The sequence below is a fragment of the Aotus nancymaae genome, unplaced genomic scaffold (genome assembly GCF_030222135.1).
Source record: "Aotus nancymaae isolate 86718 unplaced genomic scaffold, 86718_ANA_hifiasm-v0.15.2.pri h1tg000046l, whole genome shotgun sequence".
In the NCBI taxonomy this organism is placed as follows: domain Eukaryota; kingdom Metazoa; phylum Chordata; class Mammalia; order Primates; family Aotidae; genus Aotus; species Aotus nancymaae.
This window is the reverse complement of record NW_026988460.1, coordinates 23,601,991-23,629,446: the sequence shown is the minus strand read 5'-3', so window position 1 is coordinate 23,629,446 and position 27,456 is coordinate 23,601,991. Positions and strand designations below refer to the sequence as shown.

The following is a 27,456-nucleotide window of genomic DNA, read 5'->3' as shown; positions in this document are numbered from 1 at the left end:
GCCTTCGTCCTCTCCAATCTAAATGCAGACATTTGACATGGACCAGATTTGCAAAATTCAATACATTCTTATTGACTCTGGTTACCCTGCTGTGCACGAGAGCCAAAACCTCTTCCTCCTGTCTAGACTTTGGTCCTTTGACCGACACCCCCCATTCCCTCCCTCTGCCACTCTCTGGCCCCGGGTCACCATCCATCTACTGGCTACTTCAGTGGGGTCAACTTGTTCAGATCGACACTTCTGGGGCATCACGTGGAACTGGTCTCTCTGAGGTGGTGGAGATGCTGAGTAGTGGGATTTCCTCATCTCACGGTGCACACATCTATCTAATCCTCACACTGCATCCCATGAATGTACAAGCATGATTTGCCAATTAAAACAATACTAATAAAGACAGAATAAATATAGTAAAATGCAAGAAGTGAGGCTTCACCGCCCCACCTACCTGATTTTATCAGCCGCCCAACTATGTTGAGCGGCTTCTTCTCTTGGGTGGGCACAGGCAGAAGCATCTCATTAGTTTTGAAATGCATCGCCTGGCAGCTCTGCGGCAGCCCCGGCCTCTTGTTGGCTGAGCCAACACAGCCTCGGGCTGCCTAGCTTGGAGGACACTGGCTTCCTGTGATGATTGTTGAGCAGAGAAGTGCTGCAGGCTCTGACGTTGCTCCAACATGGGCGTCTCACCTGACTCCTCCCCACAGCCATTGGCATCCACTGTCAGGTTTCAATGTTCCTGGACCTCAGGTAGTTCGTCCTCGCCATTCTAAATGCACACATTTGACGTGGACCTGTTTTGCTAAATGCAATACATTCTTATTGACTCTGGTTACCCTGCTGTGCACGAGAGCCATAACCTCTTCCTCCTGTCTAGACTTTGGTCCTTTGACCGACACCCCCCCATTCCCTCCCTCTGCCACTCTCTGGCCCCGGATCACCATCCATCTACTGGCTACTTCAGTGGGGTCAACTTGTTCAGATCGACACTTCTGGGGCATCACGTGGAACTGGTCTCTCTGAGGTGGTGGAGATGCTGAGTAGTGGGATTTCCTCATTTCACGGTGCACACATCTATCTAATCCTCACACTGCATCCCATGAATGTACAAGCATGATTTGCCAATTAAAACAATACTAATAAAGACAGAATAAATATAGTAAAATGCAAGAAGTGAGGCTTCACCGCCCCACCTACCTGATTTTATCAGCCGCCCAACTATGTTGAGCGGCTTCTTCTCTTGGGTGGGCACAGGCAGAAGCATCTCATTAGGGTCACCATCCATCTACTGGCTACTTCAGTGGGGTCAACTTGTTCAGATCGACACTTCTGGGGCATCACGTGGAACTGGTCTCTCTGAGGTGGTGGAGATGCTGAGTAGTGGGATTTCCTCATTTCACGGTGCACACATCTATCTAATCCTCACACTGCATCCCATGAATGTACAAGCATGATTTGCCAATTAAAACAATACTAATAAAGACAGAATAAATATAGTAAAATGCAAGAAGTGAGGCTTCACCGCCCCACCTACCTGATTTTATCAGCCGCCCAACTATGTTGAGCGGCTTCTTCTCTTGGGTGGGCACAGGCAGAAGCATCTCATTAGTATTGAAATGCATCGCCTGGCAGCTCTGCGGCAGCCCCGGCCTCTTGTTGGCTGAGCCAACACAGCCTCGGGCTGCCTCGCTTGGAGGACGCTGGCTTCCTGTGATGATTGTTGAGCCAGGGTTCTCTGGGTGGTGCTCTGGGGGGAGGAGTCGGCCATGAGGTCGTGCTGGTGGGCTTGTTGAGCCAAAGTTTCTAAATCTTCACTGCCCTTGGAGCACTCGATGGAGGCTGCGGTCACGAGGTCACCCTGGAGGGCTTGCTGAGCCGAGGTTTGTAAATCTCCACCACTGCCGATGGAGCTCCCAATGGAGGAGGCCACGTGGTCATGCTGGAGGGCTTGCTCAGTCAAAGTTTCTAAATCCCCACCACTGCCGATGGAGTACCAGATGGAGGAGGCCACGCGGTCAGGCTGGAGGGCTTGCTGAGCTGAGGGTTCTAAATCCCCACCACTGCCGTTCGAGCTCCCAATGGAGGAGGCCACGCGGTCAGGCTGGAGGGCTTGTTCAGACAAGGTTTCTAAGTCCCCGCCACTGCCGATGGAGTACCAGATGGAGGAGGCCACGCGGTCAGGCTGGAGGGCTTGCTCAGCCGAAGTTTCTGAATCCCCACCACTGCCGTTGGAGCTCCCAATGGAGGAGGCCTCACGGTCATGCTGGAGGGCTTGCTCACACAAGGTTTCTGAATCCCCACCACTGCTGTTGGAGCTCCCAATGGAGGAGGCCACACGGTCATGCTGGAGGGCTTGCTCATGCAAGGTTTCTGAATCCCCACCACTGCCGATGGAGTTCTCAATGGAGGAGGCCACGGAGTCATGCTGGAGGGCTTGTTGAGCCAAGGTTTCTAAATCTCCACAATTGCTGATGGAGCTCTTGATGGTTGGGGAGGCCATGGGGGCATGCTGGGGGTCTGGATTAAAACTCTCTGCCTTCCTCTTCAGGCCAGCAGGTGAACTGGAAACTTGTGGGCTGGCAGGTGAACTGGAAACTTGAGTGGATGGAGAACAGGTGGAATCCCCAGGAGCAAGGGCCCGTAGTCTGTTGGTGGCTCGCTTTCTTATGCTATCAATAATAAGGTAGGTGGCCATGGGATAATTATATAAGTTGTTTTTAATTGCCTTGGAGACTTCCTTAGCCCTGAATCCCACGGCCACCAAGAGCTTCATCGTTTCAGGGTTTGGGTGCAGGATTTGCTCTTCATGAGCTGTTACAGGCAACTGCTGGCCGTTGCTGACCCACGGGTCCCCCAGAATTTCCTGTACTGTGGGCCGCTCCCTGGGATCTCTGATTAGCAGTTTCTTCATTAGACTTTTAAGGCCTTCCGAAAAAAAGGCCGGGCAAGCATACCTTCCAGATTGAATTTTTTGTTTGAGGACCGTACGATACTTTGAGAAGAAGGGCTGATGCCTGGACATCATCTCGTACAAAGTGACGCCTAGGCTCCAAACATCCATGGCGGGGCACTGATAGACCTGGTCCAGGATGACTTCTGGGGCCATGTACAAGGGGGTGCCACAACATGTTGTCAGCCACTGCCCCTCATCGTAAGTTGTCGCTAACCCAAAGTCGGCGATCTTGATCTTTCCTTCACCGTCCAACAGGATGTTCTCCGGCTTCAGGTCTCGATGTGCTATTCTCCTAGCATGGCAGTACTGCATTGCTGACAGCATCTGTTGAAACATGGCCCGGGCCTCCTCCTCTGTCACGTAGTTGCTGTGCAGCCACTGGTGCAGGTCTCCTCCTGATGCGAATTCCATTACTAAGTGGCATGCCTCTGTGGTGTTAATTATTTGGTATAATTCTATGATGTTGGTGTGGTGCACAGATTTTAAAATAGTCAGCTCTGTCTCGCTAATGGCGACGCTGGCGCCAGTTTTGCGGGTGGTTTTCACGGCCACCTGGGTGCCAGTCAGCAAGTGGTGGGCCAGCTTCACCTCGCCGAAGGCACCACTGCCAATGAGGTGCGCTATTTCATAATATCGTAGCCCCCGCTCAGGTGGGGTGTGGGCCAATATCTGCCCCATGGTGACTGATGCCTCTCTACACTAACTACACAACTAAATACTAAGCAACAATACTGACTAAAGTAACTATGCTAAAATATTAAGCAACAATACTGACTATACCAAAGTACACTAAAATACTAAGCAACGATACTAACTACACTAACAATGCTAACTAGAAAAACACCAACACCCCTCCCACAGAAACCCTCCCCCACCCCAAACACCCCCCACCCCAAACACCCCCCCACACCAACCCCCTCCACACACAGAAACACACAGATACAAAATGCACGCGCACGCAAACGCACACACACACACACACACACACACACACACACACACCACACAACTCGCAAATCGCAATCGCTGGTCTGAATCCACAGGTCACCAAAGAAGCTTCCAGGGATATCTTAGACCAAAAACCATGACCCAGCCAGGGCCTTATATAGGCCCTCCCTGTGATTCCATCACAAAGGCTTTTCATGACATCAGAGCAAAGCAGGGGCCAATCACGGCTGGGGATCATTCAGAATTCTGAGCATGAGCCAGTCATGGCTGGGGATCATTCACAGAGGTTTTCTCACTTTTGGTCCCCAAAACTTCTTCCTCTTTTAAAAAGAAAAGTGCTTTTGTCTAGATGGGTTATAGAGATTCATATTTAGTTTCCTAGCTATTTAAACTGGTACAACACTTCAACAGCACTTTCATTTGTAGTTTCTTTTTCTATAATTTTTTTTATTATACTCAAGTTCTGGGGTACATGTGTAGATTGTGCAGGTTTGTTACATTGGTTTACAGGTGCCATGGTGGTTTTCAGTCATTTGTAATTTCAAAACCTGAAATAGCTTTTGGATTTTGAAGATCTCCTAATGTCTACATGCAAAATATTCAATTCCTTTTCTTTCGTCTCTGAACAGTTGGTCTCAACTATTGAGAAGGGAGAGAATATTTTCCTTTCCTTGTAGGGTTTTTCCTTCCTCATGTGGTTGACATTATGTAATGGACACAGGGGAAACAGACATAGCCTACCCTCCACGAGCCCATAGCCTCATCAGGAAGGCCCCCCAGCCATAAAGCTCCTTCAGCATGAGGAGCAACAACTTCCTGGCTTCAGGAAAGGCCAAAGTCGGAGTTCACCTTTGCAGTGACCATGTCACAGTCTCCTTTCAGAAACACAGCCGGGGCACCTTTCTTTGGCTTTTTGCACCTACTGACTGTCTTCACATAGACTGTCACTAAATTAACTTCCTCTAGGGCAGGATAGGTGTAAAGTTGGTGAGGGGAAGCAGCAGGGTGTGAGGAACAGAGCTGGAAATCCTGTGCTAAATGGACCTGGCCCCAAGGTGCAGCGTCAGGGAGTAACGGGGAGGTGGAGACTGTGGCAAACGAGCACACTGGCCAAGTCTAAGGGCAGCCACCATGCACCTCTAGCTGATTTCTGTTGTTTTTAATCACATCTGTGTCGAGGTCGTTCACATACCATGCAATTCACACACCTAAAGCATACAGTTCAGGGTTTTTTAGTACATTTTAGAACGTTCACAGAGTTGGGAACCATCACCAAACACATCCTCCCCTCCCCTCCCCTCCCCTCCCCTCCTCTCCTCTCCCTTCCTCTCCTCTCCCTTCCCCTCCCTTCCCTTCCCTTCCCTTTTCTTTCTTTTCTTTTCTTTCCAGGGTGTCACTCTGTAACCCAGGCTGGAGTGCACTACTGCCATCTCAGCTCACTGCAACCTCTGCCTCCCAGGCCGAAGCCATCCTCCCACCTCGGCCTCCTGAGTAGCTGGGATTACAGGTGGGTGCCACCACAGCCAGCCTTTTTTTAGCTGGCTATGGTGGCAACATGACGGGGGTTTGCCATGTTGCCAGGATAGTCTCAACCTCCTGAGCTCAAGCAATCCACCAGCCTCGACCTCCCAAAGTGCTGGGATTACAGGTCTGAGCCACTACTGTGCCTGGCCAGATTAGGCACTTTCTAGACCTTCCTAAAAGCTGTGTCTTGGATTTTGCTTTCCTCTACTGTTAGGTGAGGTCCATGCAGCTAATATATGCAGAATTTCTAGAAGAGTTCTGGCACATGGTGGAAATCGTTATGATATTGGCTCTGAGCTCCCTGGGGGCTGGGGCAAAATGAGAACCACATTAAGCTACATAGTCTTGTTATCATATCAAATAAGGGAAACCTTATTTGTTTCTCAGGAGGTGGTCTAGGTGATAGTCCTGGTGTTAGTGTTTGGCCTGAAGCAGGTCAGTGTTGCTTCCTAAGAGCCTCCTTTTTAGTGGGTGAGTTTAAGGGACTTTAACTTGTATGATTTGTCTGCTTACTCCAGGGAGACCTCTGGGCTTGTACTCCTCTCCAGCTGTCCCCAGATGACTAGTCGCCTCCAGAAGTTCTTCATTCATGCACGGAGAGCCCAGAGGCCCACAGCCACCTACTGGTGAGAGGTGCTGGGAGGTTCCTAGGGTGGTGGGGAGGTCCCAGCAAGCCATGATGTGATCTCCTCCTGCCCCTTTCTCAGTGCTGTCACTAATGGGATCCCAGCTACTTCTGAGGGAAGATCCAGACCGCCCTGAAACTGGAACACATTGATGGGGTCAATCTTGTGAGTCCGGGTCTGGGCAGGGAAGAGGAGGGATGCTTCTAGATATAGTACCCCTACGGAGAGGAGTCAGGGGTATGGATTTGAGATGGCTGGCTCTCCTGTCCCCTAAAACAGGCAAGTGACCACTGCCTATACTGTGGCCCTGCCCAGAGTTCTGCTGTTGGGAGCAGGGAGGGTCTGGGTATAGCTGCCAGGCCTGTGTAATGCTTGTTCCCTCTTAGCTGGCACCACAGTCAGTTCTGGTGAGGACCCCATCCTGAAAGGACATCGTGGAAGGTGTCAAGAAGACTCTCAGCCACTATTCTGTGTTGGCCACAGGCTCTGGCTGTGCCCTGGTCCAGCTGCAGCCGCTGACAGGTAGGTCTGGCGCACCAGCCAGCCTTTAAAACTGCACTTGATTTGGGAGGCTGAAGCCGGTGGATCACAGGGTCAGGAGTTCAAGACCAGCCTCGTCAAGATGGTGAAGCCCCATCTCTACTAAAAACTACAAAAACTAGCCAGGCGTGGTGGCAGGCCCCTGTAATCCCAACTCCTCAGGAGGCTGAGGCAGGAGAATCGATTGAACCCAGGCAGCAGAGGTTGCAGTGAGCCGAGATCACACCACTGCACTGGAGCCAGGCGCAGCAGCTGTAATGCCAGCACTTTGGTAGGCCGAGGCAGACAGATAACTTGAGGTCAGGAGTTCGAGACCAGCCTGGCTAACATATTGAAACCCTGTCTCTTATTAAAAATACAAAAATTAGCTGGGGGTGGTAGCATGTGCCTATAGTCCTAGCTACTTGGGAGGCTGAGGTAGGAGAATCACTTGAACCCAGGAGATGGAGGTTGCAGTGAGCCAAGGTGCCAAGGTTGCTCCATTACACTCTAGCCTGGGAGACAGAGTGAAATGCCATCTCAAAAAAAAAAAAAAAAACAAAGATGCATTTGGCTCAGGGAGGCGAGGGGCTGGGGAGACAGTGGTGATATCAACAGCAGCCTGGGGAGCATGTAATGGCCCCCAGAAGTGTATGTGACAGGCCCAGCTGGGAGGAGGCAGCTCCAGGCCAGCACCCCAGCAACAAAGAGCAGGCCTTATGCCCGGTGGCTTCAACAATTAGGGTTGCATCTCATCATGAGTGGATCCCACAGCCAGGCAGATTGACAGCTGTGATTGTCCTGACCTGTTGTGTGTCCCTTTCTGGATGCAGGAGCCATAGTACCAACCTCACTGAAACCATATGGTCTGAGAAAGGGGGTGGTGTTTCCAAAGGACAAGGGGAGGCGCGGTACTGGTCAGACAGAAAGAGCAGCTGCCCACTGTCTCTCCTGGCACTTCTCTTGTTCAGCATTCTCCAGTCAACTGCAGGTGCACATGGTACTACAGCTCTGCCCTGTGCTTGAGGACCACATGTACTCTGCCCGCGTGGGCACTGTCCCGGGCCAGCGATTTCTGCTGCCAGCTGAGAGCACCAAGCCCCAAACACAGGTACTCCAGCCCACCTGCCTCCTGCTTTCTGGGAGGTAGAGGGAGAGGTAAGCATGGGCAGCATCTCCAGACCTTAGCTGTGTAGCTAGTTCCCCCTCCCCCCAGCCCCTGTTAGCCACCATTGCGCTTCTGTCTCTATGAAGCTGACTGTTCTAGGAACCTCATAAGTGGAGATGTCAGATCTTTTTCTTTAAAAAATTATGAAATAGGGCCAGGCATGATGGCTCACTCTTGTAATCCCAACACTTTGGGAGACTGAGGTGGGTGGATCACTAGGTCAGGAGTTTGAGACCAGCCTGGCCAACATGGTGAAACTTCGTCTCTACTAAAAATGCAAAAATTAGCTGGGCGTGGTGACTGACAGGCACCTGTAATCCCAGCTACTTGAGAGACTGAGGTAGGAGAATTGCTTGAACCCAGGAGACGGAGGCTGCAGTGAGACAAGATTGCACTACTGCGCTCCAGCCTGGGTGACACGGTGAGACTCCATCTCAAAAATAAAAATAAAAAATTGTGAAACATAGCAAACATCAAAGCATGCCTAAAACACTTCTGTGATTTAAAGAATACCATCATGGAGTGTGGTGGTTCATGCCTGTAATCACAGCACTCTGGGAGGCCAAGATGGGAGGACCAGTTGAGCCCAGCAATTCAAGACCAGCTTGGACAACATGGTGAAAACTTGTCTCTACAAAAAATTAGACATAGTGGTGTACACCTGCAGTCCCAGCTACCTGGGAGGCTGAGGTGGGAGGATCACCTGAGCCCAGAAGATTGGGTCTGCAGTGAGCCGTGATCTGCCCTCCATCCTGGGCAACAGAGTGAGACCCTGTCTCAAAAGAAAACACAGGCTGGGCGTAGTGGCTCATGCCTGTAATCCCAACAATTTGGGAGGCCGAGGTGGACAGATCACCTGAGGTCAGGAGTTTGAGACCAGCCTGGCCAACATGGTGAAACCCCGTTTCTACTAAAAATACAAAAATTAGCCCAGCGTGGTGGTGGACATCTGTAATCCCAGCTACTCAGGAGACTGAGGCAGGAGAATGCCTTGAATCCAGGAGACGGAGGTTGCAGTGAGCCAAGATTATGCCACTGTACTCCAGCCTGGGTGACAAGAATGAAACTCCATCTCAAAGAAAAAAAAAAAAAAAAATCCTACCTAAAGGGGTTCTCCTGTTCAGTCGAGGTTGGAAATGACTGCCCTGGTTTGGGAGAATTACTTGCTTTTCGAGTTTACCGCATATACATGCATCCCTAACTAATTATTTCATTTTGTCTGGTTTTGAAGTTTCTGGAAGGAACCACACTGTACATATTCTTTCATGATTTGCTCTTGCTCCTAATTGTAAAGTGCATCTGTGTTGTATGGCATGTGGTTTGAATTAATTCCAGAGTTGGAATAGACCAGTTAGGTCATTTGGCTGTTACCATAATGCTGCTCCTGGTGCAGTTACACAAGGATTTCAGGATTAGAGTGTCTGGCCTGGTGTGTTCGTTTGCTAGAGCTGCCATTAACACATTAACACAGCCTGAGTGACTTAAAACAATAAATGTGTTAATAGTCTCTTGTTTCCAAAGGCCAGAAGTCCCAGCACAACGTCACTCTGAAGGCTTGAGGGTTAGAATCCTTTCCAGATTCTCAGATGGCTCCAGGTGTCCCTTGGCTTGTGGCTGCATCACACCAATCTCTGCTTCCATTTTTCTTTCTTTTTTAAATTTTATTTTTTGAGACAAGAGTCTTGCTCTTACTGCCCAGGCTGGAGTGCAGTGGCACAATCTCAGCTCATGCAACCTCCGCCTCCCAAGTTCAAGCGATTCTCCTGCCTCAGCCTCCCGAGTAGCTGGGATTACAGGTGTACACCCCCAGCCCCAGCTAATTTTTGTATTTTTAATAGAGACGGGGTTTCTCCATGTTGGCCAGGCTGGTCTTGAACTCCTGACCCCAAGAGATCTGCCCATCTTTGCCTCCCAACGTACTGAGATTAGAGACCTAAACCACTGTGCCCTGCCTGCTTCCATCTTCACATGGCTTTCTCCTCATGTCTGTCTGCTTTTCTGACTTTTTTTTCTTTTTTTTTTTTTTTTTGAGATAGGGTCTCACTCTGTCGCCCAGGCTGGAGTGTAGTGGTGCAAGCATAGCTCACTACAGCCTTGAACTCCTGCCTCACCTGAGTAGCTGGGACTACAAGCACACACACCACACCCGGCTAATCATTTTAAAAATTGTAGGCTGGGCGTGGTGGCTCACACCTGTAATCCCAGCATTTTGGGAGGCCGAGGAGGTGGATCTCAAGGTCAGGAGTTGGAGAGCAGCCTGGCCAACATGATGAAACCCCTTCTCTGCTAAAAGTACAAAAATTAGCCAGGCATGGTGGCACACACCTGTATTCCCATCTACTCAGGAGGTTGAGACAGGAGAATTTCTTGAACCCGGGAGGTGGAGGTTGCAGTGAGCCAAGATCATGCCATTGCACTCCAGCCTGGGCAACAGAGTAAGACTCCATCTCAAAAAAAAAAGGCTGGGTGTGGTGGCTCACTCCTGTAATCCCAGCAATTTGGGAGGCTAAGGCAGGCGGATCACCTGAGGTTGGGAGTTCGAGATCAGCCTGACTAACCTGGAGAAACCCCGTCTCTACTAAAAATACAAAACTTAGCCGTGCGTAGTGGCCCATGCCTACAATCCCAGCTACTTAAGAGGCTGAGGCAGGAGAATCGTTTGAACCTGGAAAGTGGAGGTTGCAGTGAGCCAAGATTGCACCATTGCACTCCAGGCTAGGCAACAAGAGTCAAACTCCATCTCAAAAAAAAAATGTGTAGAGATGGGGGCCAGGCTCAGTGGCTCATGCCCCCATGTAATCCCAGCAATTTGGGAGGCTGAGGTGGGCAGGTCACTTGAACCCAGGATTCCAAGATAACCTGGGTAAAATGGCAAAACCCTGTCTCTACAAAATATGCAAAACAATTAGCCAGGTATGGTGACACATGCCTGTAGTCCCAGCTGCTTGGGAGGCTGAGGTGGGTGGATCATCTGAGCTTGGGAGGTGGATGTTGAATGAGCCAAGATCTTGCCACTGCACTCCAGCCTGGGTGACAGACTGAAACCCTGTCTCAAAATAGAACAAAATTTGAGATGGGGTCTTGCTACATTGACTAGGCTGGTCTTGAACTCCTGGCCTCAAGCAATCCACCTGCCTTGCGCCGCACCCTTCCCCCCCGCCCTCGCCAAAACATGCTGGGATTACAGGAATGAGCCACTGTGCCCAGCCTTCTTACTCTTTTATTTTTTAAAGTAGGGTCTCGGTATGTTGCCCAGACAGACCAGTCTCCAACTCCTGGCCTCAGCCTCCGTGTGTGTGTGTCAGTATCTGGATCTAGTTCATTCTTGGATGGATGATAACCCAGACTGGATGTATCAGCGTCCTCTTAATCAGTTTCCTATTAATCTACATTTCACCTCCAGTGTTTCTCTAGAATGCAAATAATAGAGCATTAAACATCTTCACACAGTACTTTTTGTGCATGTGTGTACCTATTTCTCTAGAATTAGTGTCTAGAAGTGAAACTGCCGGGAGGAAGGATATATACTTTTTAAAAATGTCCATAGGTAATGCCAATCTGCGCTGTCATCCATTCTGGTAGCGCTGCGAGGGCACACAACGGGTTTCAATATTACCGGACGCAACTGCATATTATCAGTATTTTTATTGGTAATGTGATGGGGGGAAAATGAGCCGCCAATTTACAGACAAGGAAACAGAGGCTTAAGGTTCAACATAGCTGCCAAGTGGCGGAGCCGTGATTCGGTATCCAAGTGTCCGACTCCGGGGAGGACGCGTCAAAGCTGGACACTGTGCTCTGTGTCCTGGGGCACGTCTGGTGATCGCTGGGCCTGGCAATGCTGGCAGGCAGGCCTTCCTCTCCCCTTCTAGGCCTCTGGCCACTAGTGGACGGCCAAAAGCTGCCTCTTCTCGATTACCCAGTGCCCCTCCTGAGAGCAAGTCAGCATCACCTAATAACTTCATCAGCTCCGAAATGGCGGCCACCAGATCGCGAGGCCACGCCCCCAGGGCCGGGTCTGAGTTCAGGCCAGAGCGATGGATGCCCGAGCCAAGTTGGAAGTTGATTGCCAGGAGGGCTCGCGCAGAAGCGGAGAGCCGGTGGCGTCGCAGGTCGGGAGGAGGAGCACCGAGTGAAGGGCTCGCTTGCCGGGGCCGCCCGAGAGTTTTAATCGCGAGCGCTTGAGCCGCCATCTTAGATGGCGGGAGTAAGAGGAGAGCGGTCGTGAGGCGGGAAGGCTTTGCTGCTGCTCTCCTTTGGCCCCGAAAAGGGTCAGCTGGCCGTGCTTTGGGGCGTGTGCCCTGAGGCGCGGAGCACGTTTGCTACGATGCGGGGGCTGCTTGGGGCTCCGTCCCCTGGGCTGGGGACGCGCCGAATGTGACCGCCTCCCGCTCCCTCACCCGCTGCGGGGAGGAGGAGCGGACGAGACGCCGCCGCTGGACGACAGAACGTTGGGACGGCCTGGCTCCCTCAGGTAGGTGGCAGGCCCGGGTCATGGATGCCGGGGGAGCCGGGCGACCGGCCTGGGTGGCGCCGATGGAGCGGCCCCGCGGCTGCCGGACGGAGGGCTCGAGCCAGGCTGTTGTCACCCCGGGTAGCGTTGGGCGGGGGCCCGGGAGTTCGGTGTCATGGCCGGCGAGCCTAGTTCCCACATCCCCACTCAAATTTCCTTGTGTTTTGCGGAAACGTGCCAACGCCACTCCTTTGCCAGTGCGCATTCCTCATATTTGGCAGTGGGAAAATCGCCCAGAGTTGCCCCGTATCTCTTGTCACTCGGATGGGCCAATTCCTTTTCTCTCGGGCCGCCGAATGTGGGACCCGGGTTTGCACCCTTTCTCAGGGTACTCCAGTCAGGTGACACCCTTTTAGGAAGACGTGATGAATCGAGGAAGAGAGGAGGAAACTGGCCAGTGCCCTACTACAAAGGCACAGGGGCCTCGCCTTGGGTATCAGGACTCTGTGGGTTATTAATGAAAGGTTTGGGATGCTTATAGAGGATTGGCCTTAGGACGCTTTGGAATGAAGAGCCAGGGCTGTCTTTTGTGTGAAGCAAGAGCCGCCGGGACGCTTCGGCTTTGCAGCTGCTGAGGCAATGCAGAGCTAGTCGATGCCGGAGAAAGGAGTTTAGACGTCGAGAGAGGCAAAGCGGCCGTGTTCATTCATTGTTCTCTTTCTAGGGCTCTGGGTGTGCCTCTTTTATTCGTTCTCCGGTGGGAAGAAGGATAGGAACTTCTGTGTCTTCTTGAGATGTGACCGGATTCTAGGGGGTCACTTAATCTAAGTAAGAAATGAATTCAAGGCACGTTCTGCTTGCCTGGTCCTCTGTGGACTGGGTGGAGAGATTCCGCCCTCCCTGCGCTCCTAAGGCGTGAAAACAATGCAGCGTGATAAGAACTGGCTTACCAAGTGTGGGGATTTAGAACAGTTAGTTTTGCTTAGGGAGGAGTTGGGGAAGCTTCTACAATCGAGGAGACTTCTCCGTCGAGTTTTGAACGACCGATGAGTAAGTGCTCACCAGGTGAGGAGAAGCTCAGGGAACAGCTGGTACAAAGGCTTACAGGCTTGTGGGAGTTGGGATGAGTTTGAGGGGCAGCAATTTGCCTAGGGTGCAGGAAGGAAACGGTGAGAGATGAGAGTAAAATAATAGTTGCTAGAATTGTGAAGGGGCTGTCTTTGTTGTGGATCGTGAGCTGGTTGAATTTGGATTATTATACATGCTGAATATTTATTTTTACTGATAGTTTTCTCCCCTTGTTGATGTCGAAGCTGATAGTAATTGAAAAGATTTAGTTTGTTAAGCTTAGTTAATAACTTTTTAAATTTTTTTTATATTTTCAGAACAATTCGAACTTAAATAATAAAAAGGGACATTATCTCACTCTGTTGCCCAGGCTGGACAGTGCAGTGGCATGATGATAGCTCAGTTGCAGCCTCTAACTCCTAGGCTTAAGCAATTCCCCTGCCTTTGCCTCCTGAGTAGCTGGGACTACAGACAGGTGCCACCACATATGGCTAATTAAGAAAAAAAAAATTAGTAGAGATGGTGTTTCCTAGGCTGGTCTCAAACTCCTGGGCTCAGGCGATCCTCCTGCCTCCACCTCTCCCACCCAACGTGCTTGCTTGCTGGGATTGCAGGGGTGAGCCACTGGCCAGGCAGAACATTTTTTTTTTTTTTTTTTTTTTTTAAATAATAGAGACGGGGTGGAACTATGTTGGCCAGGCTGGTCTTGAACTCTTGGGCTCAAGTGATCCTCCAGCTTCAGCTTCTCAAAGTGCTGAAATTACAGGTGTGATATATTGTACCTGGCCAGGAGGACTTTTTTTTATGTGTTTTATATTAAATGTTTTGCACTTACACAATGGTGAATGAATTGAACTCATATATTCCTGGGAATTCTTGCCAAAAATTCTCTTAAAGTTATACTTGCTCACAAAAATGTTAACTTGATAAGTATAGTACACTCTACTAATAATAATTTTTATTTTATTTTTATTTTTTATTTTTTCGAGACAGAGTCTCACTTTGTCGCCCAGGCTGGAGTGTAGTGGTGTGATCTGGGCTCACTGCCACCTCCATCTCCTGGGTTCAAGTGATTCTAGCTGGGATTACAGGTGCGCACCACCACACCGGCTAATTTTTGTATTTTTGGTAGAGACGGGGTTTTGCCACGTTGGCCAGGTTGGTCTCGAACTCCTGACCTCAAGTGATCTGCCTACCTCGGCCTCCCAAAATGCTGAGATTACAGGCATGAGCCACTGTGCCTGGCCTAAATTTTAAATATAAAGTTCTCCCCAGTCTTAGAGAAATTGGATGATTATAGAAAACAAACATCCAAAAAAAGTGTAGAATGTATTTTTGGTTTAATAAATATATTTCATAAACTGTGTCTCTGGATTGACTTCTCGGATTCCAGTCTGTTATAAAGTCTTTATCCCCATAAACGTAATTTCCCTAAAATAGCTATAATACTGTGATTAATGTTTATGCTAAAGTGACTATTATGGAATTAAAAGACTTCAGTTAGCAGTTCCTAAATCTTGCTTTGATTGTGATGATTATATACCACTGAAGAACATTCAGGATTATTTTGGCTTGTTTTTACCCTTATCACTCAAGGGCTAAGCTGTTTAAAATGCAGCATAAACATTTGACCCAGTTGAATGCTGGGATACTTGGAAAAATAAACCTGTTACTGTTTCTGTACTAAAGTCTTATCTTTTAAAGATACGTGGTGTTTTTTTTACTGCAATGGCCAATCTCAGCTCACTGCAACCGCTGCCTCCCAGGTTCAAGTGATTCTCCTGCCTCAGCCTCCTGAGTAGCTGGGACTACAGGCATCTGCCACCACGCCTGGCCAATTTTTGTATTTTTAATAGAGGCGGGGTTTCACTATATTGGCCAGGCTGGTCTTGAACTCCTGACCTTGTGATCCACCCGCCTCGGCCTCCCAAAGTCATGGAAGTACAGGTGTGAGCCACCACACCTGGCTGATATGTGGTGTTCTGTGATTATAAATTGTAGTAGAATTCCTTAGTTTTGTTAATGTCTTGTCTCAGTAGCTGTAAAAACATCACCAGTTGTGGTGGCTCATGCCTGTAATGCTAGCTCTTTGGAAGGCTGAGGCTGGTGAACTGGTTGAACTCAGGAGTTTGAGACCAGCCTGGGGAAGATGGCAAAACCCTGTCTCTACAAAAAATCAAAAAAAAAAAAAAAAAGAAAAAAATTAGAAGGCATGGTATAGTGTGCCTGTAGTCCAAGCTACTTGGGAGGCTGAGGTGAAATAATCACCTGAGCCCAGGGAAGTCGAGGCTGCGGTGAGCCATGTTCGTGCCACTGTACTCCAGCATTGGTGACAGAGTGAGACCCTGTCTCAAAAAAAAAAAGTGTACCTTCAGTAGAAGGCTTGAGCATATTTTATGGGATTTGGTTTAGCAGAAAAAAACAGTGCGAAGCAGATTAAGCTGGTAATTTCTGACAAAAAGTGACGAAGTAAAGAATGCTAAACATCAAGTATTATATTACAGTTGCTCAGTTGCTTTTAGTTTATAACATGCCATTTGTTTGCTTATACAACTTCATACTTCTTGGAAGTAAATTTAACTTTTCCAAAAGCACTGGATTATTTACAAAATGAAAAATACAGTTGATAACTTTAAACTACTATTTCAGGTAGTCTATCAGTAGTAAATGTATGACTCTTCTACATTTAAATTTCAGGTAAGCCTTTGTTAGTAACCTACTGCCTAAATAGGAAAAAGTTACATGAGGGAGTACTTTGTTTGCAGGTTAGGAACATAATAGGCCACACATAATCATCTTGATCTTGGGAGGAGCTTGTTAGCCAAACAGCATGCCTTAATGTTGACTTGGAGAAGAGAATTTTAAATACTGTCTTTGAAAGGCAATGGACTAATGTGACACTGAGGGGGTTTATGAAACCATAAAATTGAGCTTTGATTATAACTTAAATGTAACTGTAAAAAAAAAAATTGAGCTTTGACTTAGTTTTTTGTTTTTAAGTTGTGCAGACACGGGAGTCATTTCTTCAGAACAAATGACTGTGGTGGAAAATTGCTTACCTTGAGTAAATTAATTGGAAAATCAGAGAACACTGTGTTCATTTAGGATGAGATTGTTTAGGTCTTTTTTTGGTATGTGTATGGGAGAGTAGAAATCCTAATGGCTCATCTGAATGGGTTCAAAATGTAATACTAGATATTTATATCACAATTCAGTTGGTACTTTTGGTGTAGAGCTGACTTATCTTGCCTGTAATTCCTTTTTTTTTTTTTTTTTTTTTTTTTTTTTTGAGAAGGAATATGGCTCTATCACCCAGGCTGTGGTGCAGTGGCGTGATCTTGACTCACTACAACCTCTGCTTCCTAGGTTCAAGGGATTCTCAGGCCTCGGCCTCCTGAGTAGCTGGGATTACAGGTGCTCGCTATCACACTTGGCTAATTTTTGTATTTTTAGTAGAGACAGTTTCACCATGTTGGCCAGGCTGGTCTAGAACTCTCGACCTCAAGTGATCCACTCGCCTCGGCTTCCCAAAGTGCTGGGATTACAGGCGCGCCCGGGCATCTTGCCTTGTGATTCTCATGATAGTAATGGGTGGGTATTTTTTCTTGCCTTAGAGTTGTGAGTAAAAATTCTTTAATTACATATTAAGGTTTCATCTTTAATTTTACGATGTTTGAGTTATTTTGTTACTTCTTTTCTCTCAGAATTACTTGCATAGCTCTAAATGATTTTAGTGGTTAATTTCAGATCTGTTTGCTTTTCTTTTGAAATGACTCTTAGAATCTCAGCTTAACCAAGGAAAATGTCAAGCGGGTGTTGTTTCTCTGTTATTGGTTTTGGCCCAGACTATCTAAAGTTTGGCAAATTACTCACAAAGTATGTTAATTGGCATCACATTCCAGTCAGTGTACATAGTATTTTTTGAGGAACACTTGACACACGGTTTTATTTTTAGACCAGATTCTAAGAGATTTTACTGGGTGGGGATTAACAATCCTAGAGCAAGTTTACAGTTTTAAAATCTTTATGATTTAGAGCTTGTTTAGATTTTTAGTTAATAAATGGGAAGCAGCAGGCAGTGGCAGTCAATGTTGTTTTTGTTTTTTGTTTTTTTGAGACGGAGTTTTGCTCTTGTTGCCCAGGCTGGAGTGCCATGGCCAGATCTTTGCTCACCTCACCCTCCACCTCCAGTGTTCAAGTGATTCTCCTGCCTCAGCCTCTTGAGAAGCTGGAATTACAGGCATGTGCCACCACGCCAGGCTAATTTTGTATTTTTAGTCGAGACAGGATTTCTCTGTGTTGGTCAGACTGGTCTCAAACTCCCTATCTCAGGTGATCCGCCCACCTCGGCCTCCCAAAGTACTGGGATTACAGTAGTAAGCTACTGTGCCCAGCCTCTCATAACTTTTATGGTAGTCTGTTTTTATAATTGTTCTTTTATTATTTATAGTTAATCTCTTACTGTGTCTGATTTATAAGTTAAACTTGATCATGGGTATGTATGTATAGGAAAAAACATAGAATATACAATACAGTATACTGTTCTTGCTTTCACGCATCCACTGGTAGCCTGGGAACATATTCGCCATGGATATGGGGTGTGCTACTATACAATGAAATGTTACTCAGTAATAAAAAGAAATGATGTACTGAGGCCGGGCGCGGTGGCTCACGCCTGTAATCCCAGCACTTTGGGAGGCCGAGGTGGGTGGATCACCTGAGGTCAGGAGTTCAAGACCAGCCTGGCCATCATGGTGAAACCCCATCTTTAAAAAAAAAAAAAAAAAAGAAATGAGGTACTGATGTATACTACTACAACATGGATTAACCTTGAAAACGTGCTAAGTATTTCTGGATCAGTAACGGAAGAGAAAAAAAAAAGAAAACATGCTAAGTAAAAGAAACCATGTAGGAAAGACCACATATTGAATTATTCCATTTATATGAAATGTCCAGAATAGGAAAATCCTTAGTAACAGAAAGCAGATTAGGGGCTGAAGGATGTGGGGAATGGCCAGTGACTGTGATAGGGGTTTCTTTTTGGGGTGATTAAAGTGTTCTACAATTATGGAGATGGATCCACAACTGTGAATATAATAAAAGCCATTTGATTGTACGCTTTTTTTTTTTTTGAGATGGAGTCTTGCTCTGTCACCCAGGTGGGGAGAGCAGTGGTGTGATCTTAGCTCACTGTGACCTCTGCCTCCCCAGTTCAAGTAATTCTTCTGCCTCAGCCTCCCGAGTAGCTGGGACTACAGGCGTGCACCACCACGCATGGCTAAATTTTGTATTTTTAGTAGAGACAGGGTTTCACTATATTGGACAGGCTGGCCTCGAACTCCTGACCTTGTCATCCGCCCACCTTGGCTTCCCAAAGTGCTGGGATTACAGGTGTGAGCCACCGTGCCTGGCCTGATTGTACACTTTAAATGGGTGAATTGTATGGGACGTTAATTATATCTCAAAGCCGTTAAAAATCAAACCAAAACTTACACATAGGAACATACATGCAAATGTGACCAAATGATTGTGGGTTTGTTTGTTTGTTTGTTTGTTTGTTTTAGATGGAGTGTCGCTCTGTCACCCAGGCTGTCACTGCAACCTCTGCCTCCCAGGTTCAAGCAGTTCTCCTGCCTCAGCCTCCTGAGTAGCTGGGATTATAGGCGCGCGCCTAGTTTTTGTATTTTTGTTTGTTTTTTTGAGACAGAGTTTCGCTCTTGTTGTCCAGGCTGGAGTGCAATGGTGCAATCTTGGCTCACCACAACCTCTGCCTCCCGAGAATTGTTCAAGCAATTCTCCTGTCTCAGCCTCCCAAGTACCTGGGATTACAGGTGTGTGCCACTACGCTGGGCTAATTTTTGTATTTTTAGTAGAGAGGGGTTTCACCATATTGGCCAGGCTGGTCTTGAACTCCTGACCTTGTATTCCGCCCACCTTGGTCTCTCAAAGTGCTGGGATTGTAGGCGTAAGCCACCACGCCTGGCCTGCAAATTCTTAAGAATTAAGTTTTGGGGAGGGAGGGAGAAAAAGAATTAAATTTTATTTTTTTTGAGTAAGTAATAAGGTCACAACCACAAAATTTAATGTATATAGAAAGATATGTTGTACAGGCTGAGTGCAGTGGCTCACACCTGTAATCCCATCACTTCAGGAGGCCGAGGTGGGCAGATCACAAGGTCAGGAGTTCAAGACCAGCCTGGCCAACTTGGTGAAACCCCATCTCTACTAAAGATACAAAAATTAGCCGGGTGTGGTGGTGCGCGCCTGTAATCCCAGCTATTCGGGAGGCTGAGGCAGGAGAATCTCTTGAACCTGTGAGGCAGAAGTTGCAGTGAGCCGCGATTGTGCCATTGCACTCCAGCCTGGGCAACAGAGCAAGACTCTGTTTAAAAAAAAGAAAAAAGAAAAAGTTATGTGTTGTGCAGAGTAATTCTTCCTTCCCCTTTGTCCCTCATCTACCCAGCTTCCTTTCACAGAGGGAAATATTCTTTTTTTTCTTTTTTTTGATGGAGTTTCCCTCTTGTTACCCAGGCTGGAGTACAATGGTATGATCTCAGCTCACTGCAGCCTCTGCCTCCCAGGTTAAAGCAATTCTCCTGTCTTAGCCTTCCCAGTAGCAGGGATTACAGGCACCTGCTACCATGCCCGGCTACTTTTTGTCTTTTTTGTAGAGACGGGGTTTCACCATGTTGGCCAGGCTGGTCTAGAACTCCTGACCTCAGATGATCCACCCATTTCAGCCTCCCAAAGTGCTGGGATTACAGGCATGAGCTATGGCGGTGGCTGAGTTGACTTTTTTGTATAGGTATCTTATATCTGTTTAAAAGTGGGGCGTGTCTTATTCCTGTCTATATATCTCCAGTGGGACATGTTTTACTCTTGTTTATATATCTCTAGTTCTTTTTTTTTTTTTTAATGGAAGTTCAACTCCAATATCTCCAGTTCTTAAAACCTTATATTACACACCAAACATTAATCAGAGGTTAATCACTTATGGATTTAGTTTTTCTCTACTGCCTTTACACAAAATGGTTACAGTAAAGAGGATATACTTACTAAATTCAAACTTAGAACTTTATAACTTAGGACCTATCTGTTGCAGGAGCTACCTTGCTTAACCTCCCTCTGTTGGGCATTGTATGCAGAGTGCTCTAGGTTTTCTGCCTGCTAGCTCCTTGATGACATTTGCCTGCTTTAGCAGCACAGACTCTTTAGCTCAAGCAGCTCTTAACATGCTGGCTGTTGCCTTCTGCATTCATAGGTTTTAGATAGGGAAGAAAGTTATACCCAGAGAGAATGGGGGGATAAATGATACTCTTCTACCATTTTTGACCTTAGTCTGGTGTAGAGTTATAGTGTGATTGTGAGAGGAGAGATTGTGATTTCCCTGGCTAGTGTTACCTAGTATTGTCTCACAATGCAAAACGGACCCCTAGGTTGTGCTTGTAAGGGTGTGGGGGGGGCGGTTGGGGGTAGAGTGTGTGTGTGTATACACAACCCAGTGACATTTAACTACATTCATTCACAATGTCTTAAAACCATCACCACTATCTGTTTCCAGAACTTTTTCATTACTTCAAACAGAAACTGTACTCATTAAGCAATAACTCATTCCTCCCTATCCCCAGTTCCTGGTAATCCCTATTATACTTTCTGTTTTTTTTGAGACAGGGTCTCACTCTGTTGCCCAGACTGGGGTGCAGTGGCGCGATCTTGGCTCACCGCAACCTCCGCCTCCCAGGCTCGAGCGATTCTCCTGCCTCAGCCTCCTGAGTATCTGGGATTACAGGCAGGCGCCACCACGCCCAGCTAATTTTTGTATTTTTAGTAGAGATGGGGTTTCACCATGTTGGCCAGGCTGGTCTCGGGCTCCTGACTTCATAGGATCCACTTGTCTCAGTCTCCCAAAGTGCTGGGATTACAGGCGTGAGAACCTGCACCAGCCTCTACTTTCTCTCTATGAATTTGCCTATTCCAGTTACGGGAGTTATACGCTATCTGTCCTTTTTTGTCTAGCTTATTTCACTTAGCATGTTTTTGACGTTTATCCATGTGGTGGTGGCAGGTATCGGTATTTTATGCCTCTTTATGGCTGAATAGTATTTCATTGTTTGAATATATCACATTTATCTTCTCATCAGTGATGGACACTTGGATTGTTTCCACTTTTTGGTTGTTATAAATAATGCTGCAGTGAACATTGGTGTACAAGTATCTGTTTGAGCCCCTGCTTTCAGTGCTTTGGGGGATATGCATACGAGTAGAATAACTGGGTCATATGGTAGTTCTGTGTTTACTTTTTGAGGAACTGCCAAATCGTTTTGCACAGTGACTGCACCATTTTACATTTCCCACCAGCAAAGCACAAGGGTTTTGCCACATCTTTTCCAACCCTTGTTATTTTTTCTAATTTTTTAAATAACAATCCTAATGAATGTGAAGTGGTTGTAGGCTTTTCTTTTTGTATTTATTTTTTCTTTTATTATTATTATTATTACTACTTTAGAGATGGGAGTCTCATTGTGTTTACCAGGTTGGTGTCGAACTCCTGACCTCAATTGATCCTCCCATTTTAGCCTTCCAAAGTACTGGGATTACAGGCTTGAGCCACTGCACCTGGTCTTCCTTTGATTCTTATTGATAATTAGAGCTAATGGGCAAACTGGAAGTAACTACATTTGTGGCTATATTTGGAGCTGATGGGTTTTTCCTCCCTCTTAAATTTGTATATAATGTTCTTCAAAGAGACAAATTAATTACGCAATTACTGATATCTTTTTAAAAAGAATATTTTTTTTTTCCATCCTTGTGAGGTCTAAGAAGAAAAATAAGCAAAAATAAAATAAGTTTTTCTATAAGTTGATACATATGATTGTAGGTACTTTATACTCTCATACCTTTTTTTTGTGTGTTGTGAGTGAGTCTCACTCTGTTGCTCAGGCTGGAGTGCAGTGGCATGATCTCGGCTCTGCAGCCTTGACTTCCAGGCACAAGCCATCCCTCCTCCTCAACCTCCGGAGTAGCTGGGACTATAGGTGTGTACCACTGCGCTCAGATAATTTTTTTTTTTTTTTTTTTTTGTAGAGATGGGATTTTGCCATGTTGCCCAGGCTGCTGTCGAACTGCTGAGCTCAAGTGATCCTCCTGCCTTGGCCTCCCAAAATGCTGGGATTATAGATATGAGCCATGGTGCCTGGCCTTTTTCATACTCTTATTCTAAAATGTATTTAGGGCCAGCCTCTCTGGCTCATGCCTGTAATCTCAGCACTTTGGGAGGCTGAGGAAGGAGGATCGCTTGAGCCTAGGAGTTCAAACCCAGCCTGGACAACATAGTGAGACCCCCATCTCTTACAAAAAAATTAGTTATGCATGTGGTATGCGCCTGTAGTCCCAGTTACTTGGTAGGTTGAGGAGAGGATTGCTTGAGCCCAGGAGTTGGAGCTGCAGTAAGCTATGATTGTGCTGTGGTGCTTTAGCCTGGGCAACAGAGCAAGATGCTGTCTCTTTTTTTTTTTTTTTTGTTTTGTTTTGAGACGGAGTGTCGCTCTTGTTACCCAGCCTGGAGTGCAATGGCGCGATCTCGGCTCACCGCAACCTCCACCTCCCGGGTTCAAGAAATTCTCCTGTCTCAACCTCCAGAGTAGATGGGAATACAGGTGTGTGCCACTGTGCCTGGCTAATTTTTGTACTTTTAGCAGAGAAGGGGTTTCATCATGTTGGCCAGGCTGCTCTCGAACTCCTGACCTTGAGATCCACCTCCTCGGCCTCCCAAAGTGCTGGGATTACAGGCGTGAGCCACCGCGTCTGGCCCAAGATGCTGTCTCTTAAAAAAAAAGGAAAAGACAAAGATGAAGAGTCTGTCTGAAATGGCGGGCCACCGCACAGCTGCTGACCTCAATCTGCTGTATATGTCAAGCAGTTGAACTTTTTATTTTTTTTTTTGAGATGGAGTTTCACTCTTGTTGCCCAGGCTGGAGTGCAATGGTGCAATCTCAGCTCACTGCAACCTCTGCCTCCCAGGTTCAAGCGATTCTCCTGCCTTACCCTCCCAAATAGCTGGGATTACAGGCATGTGCCACCACGCCTTGCTAATTTTGTATTTTTAGTAGAGACAGGGTTTCTCCTTGTTGGTCAGGCTGGTCTTGAACTCCTGACCTCAGGTGATCTGCCCGCCTCGGCCTCCCAAAGTGTTGGGATTACAGGCATGCGTCACAGCACCCAGCCTCAACTTTTTATTATAATGTCATGACATGTCTTTGCTTCTTGGAAGCACTTCCAGCTTTATTAGTGACACTTTATATGGGTCCCATGGTGTTATTCAAAGTTTATGGTATTGCACTGTACATGATGAAAAATACACAAGACTCATGAGAGATCACTTTTTTTTATTTTTATTTTTGTTTGCGACACAGTCTTGCACCGTCGCCCAGGCTGGCGTGCAGTGGTGTGATCTCGGCTCACTATAATCTCCACCTCCTGGGTTCAAGCCGTTCTCCTGCCTCAGCTTCCCTAGTAGCTGGGATTGCAGGCGCCTGCTACCACGACTGGCTAATGTTTGTATTTGTAGTAGAGATGGAGTTTCCTCATGTTGTCCAGGTTGGTCTCAAACTCCTGACCTCAAATGATCCACCAGCTTGGCCTCCCAAAGTGCTGGGATTACAGGCATGAGCCACTGTGCCTGGCCAAGAGATATCACTTTTTACTTCAATAGGAATTTGCTGGAGAGACCAACTGCTCACAGGGACACAAGGCCTTTTAAGTGGATATTTGCAACTTGTAACACTTGAGTTCATTGCAATAGTAAGAAGAGGTGGCTGTGAAATTACAATAGTAGTACAGTGTGTACGACAGGTTTCTTTTGTTTGGTTTTGAGGTAAGGTCTCGCTCTGTCACCCAGGCTAGAGTGCAATGGCAAGATCTGCATGCTCCGCCTCCCAGGTTCAAGCGATTCTCCTGCCTCAGTCTCCCAAGCAGCTAGGATTACAGGCCCGTGCCACCATGCCCAGCTAATTTTTTGTATTTTTAGTAGAGGTACCCTGTTTCCCAGGCTGCTCTCAAACTCCTGGCCTCAAGCAATCCACCCACCTCAGCCTCCCAAAGTGCTGGAATTATAAGCATGAGCTTACCGCACCCAGCCAGCAACAGTTTTATGCAGTTATTTATTTTATTTTTTAATTTTTCTTTTGAGACAGTCTCTCACTCTGTTGCCCAGGCTGGAGTGAAATGGCATGATCTCGACTCACCACAGTCTCCACCTCCTGGGTTCAAGCAGTTCTCCTGCCTCAGCCTCCTGAGTAGGTAGGATTACGGGCATGTACCACCATGCCTGGCTAATTTTATATTTTTAGTAGAGACGGGGTTTCTCCTTGTTGGTCAGGCTGGTTTCAAACTCCGGACCTCAGGTGATCTGCCTGCCTCAGCCTCTCAAAGTGCTGGGATTACAGGCGTGAGCCACCACGTCTGGCCCATATTTCTAATTTTTCCCTCCCTCTTTGAACATGTATTCTGTGATAAATTCGTGTATCTTAGAAAATGAGTGTACTGGGAAAATAAATTATTGCCAAAATATATATATCAGTATGAGATTATGAGCATGGAGGAAAACACTGAAAAATAATTGGTTATTTGGAGAAGGAAAGGAAAAGATAAAGAAGGAGTTAAAAGACCCCCCTCTAATTTATGTAATGTTTAAGTGCTATAGAAAAAAACCAGGCTGGGCACAGTGGCTCATGTCTGTAATCCCAGCACCTTGAAAGGCAAGGCAGGCGGATCACAAGGTCAGTATTGGAGACCAGCCTGACCAAAATGGTGAAACCTCATCTCTACTAAAAATACAAAAATTAGAGAGAGATCCAAGATGGCTGATCACTAGCAGCTCGGGCTCATAGTTCCCAGTGAAAGCGCAGAGAACGAGAGGACGCCACACTTTCAGATGAATATTTGTTGCTCACGGACCAGGAGATTCCCAGCAGAGGAGCCCCACATGTCGCCAGGGTGACTCTTGTGGCTGGCGCGGCGGTTTTGCTGGTGCCTTAGCGTGCCAGTTTTTGGTGCAGAGTCCGGAGATTCCCGGGCAGAAAAGCACCGTCAATCTTAACACCGCTGCTGTTTTGGCCGGCGCAGTGGATTGCTCAGATTTCGGCGCTGGGAATCAACAAGTTGGACGTCTGCTCAGAGACCTAGTTAGAAAGTCGGTAATTACAAAGACAACAGACGGATAAATATATAATGAAGGGAAGAAATCAGCGTAAAAAGGCAGAGAATACTCAAAATCAGAATGCCTCTCCCTCCACAGGGGATCGCAGTTCCTCATCAGCAACGGAGCAAGGCTTAATGGAGAGCGAGTGTGTTCCATTATCAGAAGCAGGTTTCAAAAGGTGGGTGATAAGAAACTTCTGTGAATTGAAAGAACTTGTTCTAACCCAATGCAAAGAAACTAAGAACCTTGAAAAAAGGTTTGACGAAATGTTAACGAGAATGGACAATTTAGAGAGGAATATAAGTGAATTGATGGAGCTGAAAAACACAACACGAGAACTTCGCGAAGCATGCACAAGTTTAAACAGTCGAATTGATCAAGTAGAAGAAAGGATATCAAAAGTCGAGAACCAGCTCAGTGAAATGAAACGAGAAGACAAGATTGGAGAAAAAAGGATGAAAAGGAACAAGCAAAGTCTCCAGGAAATATGGGACTATGTGAAAAGACCTAATTTACGTTTGATAGGTGTACCTGAATGTGAAGAGAATGAATCCAAGTTGGAAAATACTCTTCAGGATATCATTCAGGAAAACTTTCCTAACCTGGCAAGGCAGGGTAATACTCAACTCCAGGTAATACAGAGAACACCACAAAGATATTCTTCAAGAAGACCAACCCCAAGGCACGTAATTGCCAGATTTATTAGGGTTGAAATGAAGGAGAAAATACTAAGGGCAGCCAGAGAGAAAGGTCAGGTTACCCATAAATGGAAACCTGTCAGACTTATAGCAGATCTCTCAGCAGAAACCCTACAAGCCAGAAGAGAGTGGGGACCAATATTTAACATCCTTAAAGAAAAGAACTTTCAACCCAGAATTTCCTATCCAGCCAAACTAAGCTTTATAATCGAAGGAAAAATTAAATCTTTTGCCAACAAACAAGTACTTGGAGAGTTCACCACCACCAGGCCTGCTTTACAAGAGCTTCTGAAAGAAGCACTATACATATAAAGGAACAACCAATATCAGCCTTTCCAAAAATATATCAAAAAGAAAAGAACATTAACACAACAAAAAATTTACACTAACTAATGGGCAAAACAGCCAGCTAGCATCAAATGCCAGTATTAAAGTTATATATATTCTAATCGGATAAAAAGCCAAAACCCATTGGTATGCTGCATCCAGACCCATCTCACATGCAACGATATACAAAGACTCAAAACAAAGAGAAGGAGGAAGATTTATCAACCAATCAGAGAGTAAAAATAAACAAATAAATAAAAAAAGCGGGAGATGCAATTCTCGCCTCTGATAAAGTAGACTTTAAAGCAACAAAGAGCAAAAGAGGCAAAGAAGGACATTACATAATGGCAAAAGGATCAATGTAACAAGAAGAGCTAACGATTTTACAGATCAACGAGACAGAAAATTAACAAGGACATCCAGGACTTGAACTCAGACCCGGAACAGGTAAACTTAATAAACATTTATAGAACTCTCCACTTCAAATACATAAAACATACATTACCACCTCACATCTATTCCATAAGTGACTACATAATTGGAAGTAAATCACTCCTCAGTAATCGCATAGCATTTCGTAGGTTTAAATGAAATATGGGTTGGCTGCTCGTTTGTTATTTTCTTCCCTTATTCCTTCCTGTTTACATCAAGTATAATTATTGGTATAAAAGAGGTTTTCAATACCCATTACTAAACTGCATTCTAGCCTGGGCAAGAAAGCAATACCCCCATTCTCTCTCTCTCTCTCTCTCTCTCTCTCTTCCTTTTTCTTCCTCTTCTTTATTCTTTTTCTTTCTTTCTTTCTTTCCTTCAAAAAAAAAAAAAAGTGTAAGAAAGGTGGAGGAAGTGACACCTGTGACAAACCACGGAGCAACTGCTTTATTTAGCAGAGGCAGCTGCCGCCCAGGCCCCATTTATTGTTACATGAGAGAGTAGTAACCTGGGTGATCAGATCCTCAGTTTTTAAAGAGAGGCTATC

General features: G+C 46.5%; 1 protein-coding gene across 17 annotated transcripts in view; it reads left to right on the top strand.

The window, feature by feature from the left end:
* RAF1 (Raf-1 proto-oncogene, serine/threonine kinase) overlaps positions 1-27,456 on the top strand; it is a 115,613-nt gene that overhangs the window by 15,073 nt on the left and 73,084 nt on the right. For 3 of the 17 annotated variants that reach the window (XM_012472332.2, XM_012472320.2, XM_012472276.2), the window contains exon 1: positions 11,901-12,206. The exons of 1 other annotated variant lie outside the window; for it this stretch is intronic. The gene's annotated coding sequence lies outside the window, so the exon portion shown is untranslated. Of the gene's footprint in view, positions 1-2,542; positions 2,678-5,284; positions 5,403-5,937; positions 6,046-6,126; positions 6,568-7,535; positions 7,723-11,900; positions 12,207-12,617; positions 13,251-25,579; positions 26,925-27,456 lie in introns of those variants that run through there. 13 more of the 17 variants (XM_064362048.1, XM_064362047.1, XM_064362045.1 and 10 more) reach the window with 10 other exon arrangements.